Source organism: Bufo gargarizans, chromosome 2 (assembly GCF_014858855.1).
Source record: "Bufo gargarizans isolate SCDJY-AF-19 chromosome 2, ASM1485885v1, whole genome shotgun sequence".
NCBI classification, from domain to species: Eukaryota; Metazoa; Chordata; class Amphibia; order Anura; family Bufonidae; genus Bufo; species Bufo gargarizans.
The window spans coordinates 523948830-523961469 of NC_058081.1; the positions used below are offsets into that span (position 1 = coordinate 523948830).

The window sequence follows — 12640 nt, forward strand, 5'->3', positions numbered from 1 at the left end:
CTGGGGGGGGCCCTTACAAATATTTGCTGTGGGGCCCAGTCACTTATAGTTACGCCCCTGCTTGGCCCCCCACAGTCAGCCTGCAGGACACGCCCACATCTATTCACGTAATTAGTTCCTCGTACAAGCTACTTCTGAAACGCCGTAGTGTTAGTGGATAGCCTGTCTCGTGTGCCACAGCTCATGTCATGATGACGTCACGAGAAGTTTAATGCGTTTTTCCGGTGGCTGGGGAGCGAGTGTACGCCGGCGGCGTGGAGACAGAGGCTAGGGAGGTGAGAACGGGAGCAGGGATGGAGGGGGTTAATGCACTTAACAGGAGAGCGACAGGGGACGGCTCTCCATTCAGTCTGTGTGCTATGTATCTGCATGTTCCCCTCCTACTGTGTCAAGGCTACGAGGGTTTGGGTGAATGTCACTAGATCCTGGTCTGCAGCCGCTGCTGCACTACAAGTACCATCATGTCATACTGCATGTGACATCTGCAGCATGCTGTTGCTTGTAGTTCCACAGATTCAGGACATAAATGAATGACAATGGCATGTAGCTGCACTTTGGGGGGGTTCATTACATCAGTTCTGAGATTTCAGTCCCTCTGCTGGGGTCCTGCATCCCCCACCCCCTCCTCTGTGCCATGCATGAGGACTTCTGGTGACCAGGAGCAGATCTTTCCTTATAGCCTATCTCTGCAGGTGCCACTCTGGGTTCTGGCTTCTAATCACTGATCAAACACTGACGTGTGAGAGCGGTGAAATGATGGTGTGATGCCTGCCTACGCTGTGTAAGGCCGTATGCACTCGCTGTCCGCAGTCCTCTGATACCGACCGTGTGCGTCCTGCACGCCCCCCTCCCCCACCCCATGTTAAAAATGCCTGTTCTTGTCTTCAGAAAGGATATGCTCTAGCTCTTTTGCAGAACGGATTTACGGATGTGGGCAGCTCGTGGTTTGCTGTCCTTATTTTTTGTTGTGTGCAGGAGCCTAGTGGAAAGCTCTGCATATATTAGTGTCTCAAGTTCTCACTACCTCTGCTTGCTGTCATCAGATCGGTAAGTGCATATGAAGATGTAGGGATTGTCACATACCCATTCCATTGCATCAGTTTTGCAGACTGTGTGGCTCAGTGTCACAGGTCGGCCTCTTCTGTATACCCTGGGTCTAGGCTGGCCTCGTCATGTGACCTTCAGTAAGGCACAGAACTGCTTAAATGCCCATCTAGGGGCAGCTCCGACCTCACTGACTGACTCGGTCTTATGGATACCAGGGTTTCTAGTTACCTGCCCGACCTTACGTGAATCCTAAGATCATGTTGGCGGCTGTCCTCTAACTGTCCAATCAGACCAATAGCTGGTGAGTATAACAAAAGATCTGTGTGTGTAAACGGACATCTGACCAATGATTGGTGAGAAAACCAGTCTGTTGGTCTAATACAGCCCTAACTCTTTGTCTTGGCACCGTTTTTATACTGGGTATAAACAATTCTGTAAAGGGAAAACTTGGCAGCTTGAGCCGGGCATGGTTGCCAGACATCGTCCTGTTTACCAAAGCGCCTAAACCAAAGAATTCATAAAACAAACATGATTTTGCAATGCCCAATTTCTTAAAGGGGTAGCAAATCTAAATGTCACATTTCTTGTGTTGCTGGCCATATGAAGGCTGGGGAGCGACTGACCTGGGATGCCTCCATCTTTACTTCATTTCAGTGCTGAGATCCTTGCACCTACATCTAGCTGCTTGTACATATATAAGCTGGGTAATTTAGGGTCAGTGTGCAGTGTCCCAGGGGGGTCAGTAGTGTAGCTATAGGTATGCTGGGCTTTGTAGTGCAGGGTAACCCACTAACCTGGGATTCACTGTCGTCTTCAATCTGGGTAGATACTGGAACAGGCAGTTCATAAATGTTCGTGACGCCAGTGTCAATTGAACGGTGACACGCCGTATAATGTTATGTAGAATAATGGAGTAACCACGTGATAGCCAACCAAAACTGGAACTTTACTAGAATTTTCAATAGTAATCAAGCATGGATGTCATTGGAAGCGCAGTTCCATTGAAGACAGTTGGTTTGCATATGAAGACAGTGGTTTTACATAGCTTACAGACAGGCCGGAAATAGCAAGGTGATTTTCAGAGGGTTAAACACAGGACTTGTAGTACAGGAGGCTTGCACTCTATTCCTGACTGATCCTGAAACATGTGACTTATTCTCCAAGGTCTGATGCCCTAGCTCTGGCGTATCCTTGAATCTGTCTTTATCAAGTACCTCTTCTGTTACCTTGAGTACCTCTTGCTGATTAGACTCGCCTTCTGTTTTATTCTGGGTCTTCAGGCTGTTTAACTATGCCCTTCTTGCTTCTACGAATACGGACTCAGGAGGGGAACCTTCTCCTCGGATCTGGAATCCGGTTACAGGGCTTACGCTACCCTCTCAGCACTGAGTCTAGAAACTTCTGCCTTCCTGAGCTAGGCCCTAGCCTATTTATACTGAACTGGGGGCTCCCTCTGCTGGCTGTGACAAGGATTGCCGGTAACCGGCCTGACTGGCTTAAAGGGAAATACACATTCCAATCTAGCAGTGTCGGGTAGCCTACCCGTATGCTGCAAGTGACCCCTTAAAGGGGTTGTCCGGGCTCAGAGCTGAACCCAGACATACCAATAATCAGCACAGCGCTGCTGCTTGAGTGGCACATCCGACGGCGCATGCCTTTAGTTTAGGCGGGAGCGGCTGCAGAGCACGGGTGCCATTGTCAATGCTCACTAGCACTGCCTGCCATCCACGATTCCACGCTGATGGTCCAGGCCGTCCAGTGCTTGAAGAACCAGCAGAATCAGCACTCGGCCCACTAGGCACAAGGTTAGCACAGATCCCACTGCCCCAGGTACTTACAGGAGGACTATATATCTGAGTATAAATTATATATGTACAGCTGGTATAAGTCATACATCTTCTTGTATATAGTGACATGAACCATGCTGGTATAACCTGGGCATCTTCTGTATATAATTATATATGTAAGGCTGGTATAAGTTATACATCTTCCTGTATATAGTGATATGGACCATGCTGGTATAACCTGGGCATCTTCTGTATATAATTATATATGTACAGCTGGTATAAGTTATACTGTATACAAGATGATGTATAACATATACCAGCTATACATATATAATTATATACAGGAGATGCCCAGGTTATACCAGCATGGTCACATGGTTTAGTATAACATTTTGCACTTTTTACCTCAAAAGGTTTATTTGCATTTTTTTCCCCTCTTGTTTTTTTTTTTTTTTTGCACTATTCATCAACTACTAGTTTTATGTGTGTTGAGTAACTAATATAAAGTAAGAGTTTGAAACTGTGTCTTCCATTCTTTAAAGTAAAGTTCTTTGATTATTCTTAGTTCTGACCCAATTGGATGGGATAATGGTCTACTGTAGTGTTTCCCTACCAGGATGCTTCCAGCTGTTGCAAAACTACATCTCCCAGCATGCCCTAACAGCCAAACGCTGTCTGGGCATGCTGAGAGTTGTAGTTTTACAACAGCTGGAGGCATCCTGGTTGGGAAAAGCTGGTCTACTGTGATAATATGAACAATGGGGGTTCTACAAACGAGCTATTGTGGGGCAAAGTTCATATTCGTGTTTACACACGTGTTTTAAAATGAATGCTTTCCCCTTTTATAAACAAGTAAATAATGACGCAATGCTGTGGGGCTGGTATGCAACTTTTTCCAGGGCTGGTTTTTATCCCCAGTCTGGCCCTGGACACTGTTATATAGGAGGGGGGGGGGGGTAGATCCCAGGATGACACTGTCATAGGGTGGATATGGGGATGACACATATAGCATAAGATGCTATATACGGTATGTGTCATCCACAGACCCCCCCCCCCCATAGCAGTGTCATCCACAGATCCCCCCCCCCCCATAACAGTGTCATCCACAGATCCCCCCCATAACAGTGCCATCCACAGATCCCTCCCCCATAACAGTGTCATCCCCAGATCCCTTATAGCAGTTTCATCCCCAGATCCCCCATAACAGTGTCATCCCCAGATCCCCCATAACAGTGTCATCCCCAGATCCCCCAGAACAGTGTCATCCCCAGATCCCCCATAACAGTGTCATCCCCAGATCCCCCATAACAGTGTCATCCCCAGATCCCTCCCCATAACAGTGTCATCCCCAGATCCCTCCCCATAACAGTGGCATCCACAGATCCCCCTCCATAACAGTGGCATCCACAGATCCCCCTCCATAACAGTGGCATCCACAGATCCCCCTCCATAACAGTGGCATCCACAGATCCCCCTCCATAACAGTGGCATCCACAGATCCCCCTCCATAACAGTGGCATCCACAGATCCCCCTCCATAACAGTGGCATCCACAGATCCCCCTCCATAACAGTGGCATCCACAGATCCCCCTCCATAACAGTGGCATCCACAGATCCCCCTCCATAACAGTGGCATCCACAGATCCCCCTCCATAACAGTGGCATCCACAGATCCCCCTCCATAACAGTGGCATCCACAGATCCCCCTCCATAACAGTGGCATCCACAGATCCCCCTCCATAACAGTGGCATCCACAGATCCCCCTCCATAACAGTGGCATCCACAGATCCCCCTCCATAACAGTGGCATCCACAGATCCCCCTCCATAACAGTGGCATCCACAGATCCCCCTCCATAACAGTGGCATCCACAGATCCCCCTCCATAACAGTGGCATCCACAGATCCCCCTCCATAACAGTGGCATCCACAGATCCCCCTCCATAACAGTGGCATCCACAGATCCCCCTCCATAACAGTGGCATCCACAGATCCCCCTCCATAACAGTGGCATCCACAGATCCCCCTCCATAACAGTGGCATCCACAGATCCCCCTCCATAACAGTGGCATCCACAGATCCCCCTCCATAACAGTGGCATCCACAGATCCCCCTCCATAACAGTGGCATCCACAGATCCCCCTCCATAACAGTGGCATCCACAGATCCCCCTCCATAACAGTGGCATCCACAGATCCCCCTCCATAACAGTGGCATCCACAGATCCCCCTCCATAACAGTGGCATCCACAGATCCCCCTCCATAACAGTGGCATCCACAGATCCCCCTCCATAACAGTGGCATCCACAGATCCCCCTCCATAACAGTGGCATCCACAGATCCCCCTCCATAACAGTGGCATCCACAGATCCCCCTCCATAACAGTGGCATCCACAGATCCCCCTCCATAACAGTGCCATCCACAGATCATAATGATCTGATGCTCTTAGCATTACTTAATGCTAGGAGCTTCAGGTACTTATGCACTTGGCCAGCAGCTGCGGGCGCTTTCCTGAATTCAGCTGTATCACTGCCCTCAGTAAACTACAACTCTCGTTGGCTGTCCAGGCATGCTGGGAGTTGTAGTTTTGCAATATCTGGAGCTCCACAGTTTGGAGACCACTGCTCTATAAGCTAAAGCAGTAGATGGGGGTCTGACCACTGGCCCCCACCAATCCTGAGAATGGGGACATAATTGTGCCTGGAGTGAATAATGCGGACTGCACCTGCGTGTCCACCACTCCATCCATTCCCTATGCATGTCTACATTCTCAGGATCGGCAGGGGTTCCAGCAGTCAGACTTCCACCTATCTGCTTGTTATCCCCGATACTGTAGATATATATAACTTAATGAGATGGGAAAAACCCTTTAACCCCTTCTTACTTCAGGATGTATGCATATGTCCTTGCAGCTGCAATGTTCACACAACTGGACGTATGCATACGTCCTGCATTCTCACTGCACCTCGAGATCGGTGGCAGAACCTGGCTGATTGCCAAGGCAACAGGAAGCCAGTGGATCTCACAGGCAAACTGTCATAATATACTGACAGTTGTACTATGCTGCAGTACAGATGGCCACAGGCCCAGCTAGAGGTGGCACACCTTTTGCATTTAGAATAACATTAAAGTGCAAAAACTCCTATCATCTTATACTGTAAACAGGGATACGCTATTCAAATGTGTGTGTATATATATATATATTTTATTTTTTTTTTACTTTTTTTTTTTTTTAATCATTGCTGAAGGTCCAAAGCACACAAGATAAAACCAGGGACTCCTCAATTCGTGACAGGGGCTACGCATCCTTGTGCGTAATGTTGTTGATCTTACGGTAGTCCACACAAAAATGGATGGTTCCATCCTTCTTCTTTACCAGGACTAAGGGGGCAGCCCAGGGGCTTGTGACTATCCTGGATGACATTGCTTGTCTTCATATCCTGCACCATCTTCTTCACCTGCTGGTACATGGCAGGAGGGACTGGTCTGCATCTCTCTTTGATTGGAGGATGAGTGCCAGTTGGAATGATGTCCTGTATTAAGCGAGTCTGACCATAGTCCAGAGGATGTTTGCTGAAGACTTGATGGTGTTGTTTGACTAAGTCCAGCACACCGTTGATTGTTTCGGTAGAGGTTGTGGTATCCCCAATATGTAGTTTAACCCACCAGGGCTGTTCCGGCAGGTCTTTGGTTTCCTCCACTGTTTGGAGTGATTGTTGGGCCGCAGCAGTAGGGGAATCCAGGATATCCTGCTGATGGATGTGATAAGGGCCCACAAGGGCCTGATAATCCTGAGCTTGGATACTGATGCTAGCCTTGCACCATATCAGAGTCTCTGCTCCAGGCTGGAGTGTGATAGGTTGAGCATCCTTGATGCGGACACGGCAGATTTTGCCCAGTTGATTGCTGAATTTTTGTTAAGCGGCTAGCACTTGAATGGTCTGGTTTATAACACATTGAGTTGCACGGGGGCAGTCAGTAGGGTTTTCTTTAAGGCTTTCAGCACTTCAGGGTAACAGTTGCCGAGTACATTCATCCCCAGGACCACAGGGCAATTGTCATCTTCTGGGGCCTGAATAACGGCTACCCCTTGGCATGGGAGTTTGGTATCTTCCATCTGTAAGGTGGGTTCCCAATAACCTAGTATAGGCACCGGTTTGCATTGGTAGCTATGATGTGGAGCCAAGATTCAGGAGGTTGCGTCAGCTGGGCTCCGTTTCGGCATGTGTCAAATGCTACTTGGCGGATGGTAGTCACTTGAGATCCGATATCAATTAAAGCAGGAAACTTCACTCCGTTGATGTCAACTTCAACCACGGGGTGGGCGCCCATGATAAAGATGCCCTAAATTAGGGCATTTAAGATACACTCTGGTGCTCTAAATCAATGTACCCCCCCCCCCCCCCCCAGGGGTTAATATCCATGCGTGGCTGAGAGACTAGACGCTGACACATAGATGGTCAATGCAATCTCAAATTTTTATTACATGGGGTAAGCGTATATACATCTTCAGAAGAGGGCAGTCCTCTCTGAGGCTAAAACATTGTTTCATTGGTCAAAAAGGAAGAAGAGATGAGAGAGAGGAGATAATACACCTGCATCTGCACACTGGGTCCTACTTTGGAATGTGAACTAATGTAAACATCTTAGGATAAGTATAGGGATGGCACTCTAGTCATAGGTACTGTATGTAAAAGAATATTTTATTAGTGGGCTGGTATATGCCAGCTGTTGGGAAAAAAGATAATAACTAGTAAAAGATATTGTTCTCCTGGAAGTATAAAATATGGACAATATAATAACAATTCACAATTTGTGGATTAAAAAGCAATAAAAATGCATAAAAAAAGAGTAGATTGCTGACATAAGTATATGGCTCGTTTCCGTCAACTGATACGTGTATAAGTAGTAATGGATCCTAGGCAAAAAAATGGCGTTCTCCTTTGAAGTGGAAAAATGTAGAACAGTCGAATAATAGTGTATACAGTACATACAATAAATTGATGATAGTATGAAAGATGAGGTAGTAAAAATCCAATCTTGTCATATAGGGAACAAATATAGATGAGAGGTGGGGGCCCCCTTTTTTTGAGGGAATTAGTGTCCGATCTGAATTTGCTCCCTTTGTTTCAGATGGATATAAAGTTTCACCTCCGGTTGGTGATAATTTGTTTCTACAGTTGTCCCACAATAATGTTGTAATAGAGTACTGCTGTTTTTAGCAGGTACGTTACCCTCCTGTAGATGAGATGTGAGTTGGTGAGCGGCTCCTGGCGGGCTCCTGGCTTCCACGTGTCTTCTTCCCGCTCAAAGACTTACTTCCTGCTTGCGGAGCTGTATGCTCGGCCCGTCTGCTGCTGCGGCTGTGCGTGACTTCCGGTGACGTCACCTGCGCTTACTGACTCTCCCGCTCAATTTCCATCGGCGTTACACGTGCTGTCCGATGGCGGGAATAAGAGGCTGTGTTTTTTTTTCAAAAGTTAGGCGTGCTCCGGAGCTGTTAGAAGTTCGGATCCTTTTAATTTTAGCTAGCTTGGTATGGGTATGGCTACCTCAAGTTACCCCATACGCGTTTCGGAGCTCACTGCTCCTTCATCAGTGGGAATGATAAAGATGCCCTAAATTAGGGCATTTAAGATACACTCTGGTGCCCTAAATCAATGTACCCCCCCCCAGGGGTTAATATCCATGCGTGGCTGAGAGACTAGACGCTGACACATAGATGGTCAATGCAATCTCAAATTTTTATTACACGGGGTAAGTGTATATACATCTTCAGAAGAGGGCAGTCCTCTCTGAGGCTAAAACATTGTTTCATTGGTCAAAAAGGAAGAAGAGCTAAGAGAGAGGAGATAATACACCTGCATCTGCACACTGGGTCCTACTTTGGAATGTGAACTAATGTAAACATCTGGTTACCATCGCCATTTTGTAATGGAGTTTATCCTAACAAGAATACTGCCTACGTCATATGTGACACTTCAAAGAGATGCTTCTCTATAGGCAGTGAATAATATATACATATCATCGAGCCATATAATTGGCTTATGCACTCTTTCACAGTCTATATGACTCTTGGGACACCTGTACAAAGATGAGAAAACAGACACTTCTCACAGCACAGCCCTTTGCCCCCCTCTCTCCTCCAGTCTTGAAACAAAGATGGGGTGGGTGGGCACTTGAAAGTAGAAAAAGTTAACTCATTACAATCCTAGATATACAAAATATAGACTAAAATTCACATATCTTTAACACCCACATACCTAGGCATAAAGTGTGTGACAATGCAGGCATAAAGTGTTTCCTAATGTTTTGATAACCGGGGTCTGACAACCTACCGATTGGCTGGCGCCGATATTCTTGTGAATCGGGTGTAGGGCGGTCTCTGTTTGCAGAAGTCCCTTTTCTCCACCTTTGGCTGCTGTTCCAGTCGCTCTAGCTGTTTCCTTATCCTCTCCAAATTCTCAGCCAAGAGGGAGACTTGAGCAGTCAGAGCTGCTACGGCATCTGGAACGGGTGCCTGAGCCCAATGCTCAGCTATTTGGCAGTGAGTAGCAGGCTGTAGTGCGGGCCCTGCCCTCTTGTTTTCAGGGGGTTCAGCTTGGTGACTTTTCCCTAGGATGCCAATAGCAAGTTCCTTAAAATCCAAGAAAGGGGTATCTGGGTGCTGAGCTGACAGCATCTTCAGCTGACGTTTGAGGGATTCGTCAACTGTTCCCTGAGGGTTTGATCTTGTCCCTCAGCTTTATGGGGATCAATGTGGATAACAGCCCGCAGGGCTTCTTGCAAAGTGCAAAGTCTCTCAAGGTCTCCTTTGACTGCTGCCGCTTTCCAAAGAAGCGCATTTTAAGTTCAGAGGCGGTCCTAGTCTCAAAGGTGGTACTGAGTAAGTCTAGGATCTGTTCAGCGGTTTTCTGCTCTAGCCAAGGCCAGGACTTGAGCTCCCGGAGCGCAACTCCATGTAACTGGCTAATCAGAATTTCCACTTTCTGATCCTGTGATACTGGATATAGCTTAAACGTGGCTAGAATTTTAACACGAAATTCCCTGAGTGAATGGGACTCTCCTGAGTAACGGGAGCCAGGGTGCCCCAAAATAGTATGGCATAGTAAGAGGCATGATGCCGGTGGCTGCAGCTGCTGATGATGGATCACTGCGGTCCAAGTGGGTGCTATCTTCGCTGTCAGACATGACCCTTGATACCCAGTACCAGATTGGAGGGATCAGTATTGGCTACAATGCAGTTTAGATGCAGGTTGCTATGGGCGACTGCAGCAGAATTGGTGCATGGCTCCTTTAACCTCTTTTCCGGACACATGGCGTACCAGTACGCCCTGATGTCCCGGTACTTAAGGACACGTCTTGCGTATTTCCGATCACCGGTGGCTAAATGGCTAAAGTTGGAAAAATAAAGTTTTCCCCCAAAAAATTTTAAGTTTCAAGTAAAAATAAACAAAAACGTAATTTTTACGTAAAAGCTAAATCTGAAAAAAGGTCAGACAAACAAGCAGATAAAGAAGATAAGGTCACGTACCGTGTGTAAAGTACTGTGTGTTTGTCTGACCTTTTTTGCGGATTTAGCTTTTTTGACAAAAAAAACATTTACTATGTTTTTTCTTGTGATTTTTTATTTTTTTTTTATTTTTATTTTTTTATAATTGGCACATGCACTTTATCATTCGTTCAATTGAGTTGAACAGGTGTATATATATATATATATATATATATATATATATATATATTTATTCAGAGACCCACATTGGAGAGTTGTCTCTTTTTCTTCTGCTCACATAGCAGTTTTGCACTTGCACTTTATCTCTTTTGATACTATTTTTATCCTTATCAATAGTGGGTATTCTCTTAATATATATTTCATTATCGAACTTGCAGGTTAAGTCGTCTGCTTGCAGGTTAAGTCGTCTGTGGCGTGCATCACAGACAGCGGTGGAGAATGGGAGTCAGGAAATTTTTTATATATTGTAGGGATTTCCCAAATGGTAGCCTTCAGATAAAGACACAGTAGCCTTTTAGTGGTGGAAATCAAAGTAATAAATGTCTTTTATTGTTGGCACACCACAATTCAACAGGCGGTAGTGATCAGCTTACTTCAGCTGACACTTAAAGAAAAACTGTTCAATCTTGAATATGAACAATCACGTAGATAATTTTAGGGCACAGTACCGTACTCCCCACGGAGTGGATGGGAACCTTGCTTTGTCCTTTGTCTCTCGGCAGAGACCCACTGGTTTTCACTCGGCTCCAAAACACACAGCTACACAGAGCTCCACCATCAGCCAGGTAATCACACCACTGACCCTGCTGGCTGACTTTTTGTAAGCCCGTCAAAACCCGGCCTGGACCATGGGGAACAGCCAACCCTCCCTGCACTTTGGCTGCTCCCAGTAAGAGCCGGCCCGAATTAGCTTTTCACAGCTATGCTAACTATCAAAGTGTCCATCAGCAACTGCTGCGGACATTTACACTACTGGCTCCTACTTCACCGAGGCCAGGAACCTCGGTGACACATATCTTCCATCTATGATGGTCCCTTGTGCCTTTCTACATATCCCCCCCCCCCCTCTGCCCAAAGCCGGGGGTCTGGGCAACTCCAGCAAACATGCAGTGTACTCTGGATAGGGCATCCGCATTTCCTTGTAGCCTTCCCGGCCTATGCTCTACCGAAAACCTAAAGTCCTGTAGAGCTAGAAACCAACGGGTGACACGGGCATTCTTACCCTTTTTCTCTCTTAACCATTGCAGAGGGGCATGATCCGAGACCAGTGTAAATCTCCGTCCCAGGAGATAGTATCGGAGACAATCAAGGGCCCACTTAATGGCTAAGCATTCCCTTTCAATTATAGAGTAATTCCGCTCTGCCGGGGACAGTTTTCTGCTGAGGTAACACACGGGATGTTCCTCCTCATTTATGACTTGAGACATTACTGCCCCTATGCCTACTTCTGATGCATCTGTCTGAACAATAAAGTCCCGGGAGAAGTCAGGGGCTACCAAGATGGGCTGTCTACAGAGGGCGGACTTAAGTTTTTGGAAGGCCTCTTCAGCCTCCTGGGACCACTTGATCACAGCAGACTTCCCCCCTTTTGTAAGGTCGGTCAGGGGTACTGCTATTTCTGCAAACTTAGGAACAAATCTTCTGTAGTATCCCACAATACCGAGAAAGGCTTTGACCTGTTTCTTGGTAAGTGGGCGGGGCCATTTTTGGATAGCTTCCACTTTAGTTACTTGGGGTTTTATTATACCTCTTCCTACGATATATCCCAAGTATCCAGCCTCTTCCAACCCCATGGCACACTTACTTGGATTTATAGTGAACCCAGCCTTTCGTAGTGCATCTCGGATGCTCTGAACTTTACTGAGGTGACTCTCCCAATCTTGACTGAAGATCACTATATCATCCAAGTAAGCGGCCGTTTATTCCCGATGTGGGCGTAAGATTTGGTCCATAGCTCTCTGGAAGGTGGCAGGGGCCCCTTGCAACCCAAACGGCATCCTAACGTACTGGAAGGACCCTTCCTGTGTAGCAAACGCTATTTTTTCCCTAGCTTCTCTAGACAACGGAATTTGCCAGTATTCCTTTGTAAGATCCAGGGTCGTTATGTATCGAGCTGGCCCTAGTCTCTCAATGAGCTCATCCACCTGGGGCATGGGATAAGCATCTACTTTGGACACCTTGTTTAATTTTCGGTAGTCATTACAAAATCGCCACTCTCCATTGGGCTTCGGGACTAGCACTATGGGACTAGACCACCCACTTTTGGATTCCTCAATTACCCCCAGTTTTAACA

The 12640-nt window shown here is 46.8% G+C and overlaps 1 protein-coding gene across 1 annotated transcript in view; it reads left to right on the forward strand.

Moving 5' to 3' along the window:
* Positions 1-228: 228 nt before the first annotated feature.
* The window catches only part of A4GALT (alpha 1,4-galactosyltransferase (P blood group)), a 76710-nt gene continuing 64298 nt past the window's right edge, over positions 229-12640 (forward strand). Inside the window, exon 1 of the mRNA XM_044278020.1 lies at positions 229-275. The gene's annotated coding sequence lies outside the window, so the exon portion shown is untranslated. The remainder of the gene's footprint in view (positions 276-12640) is intronic.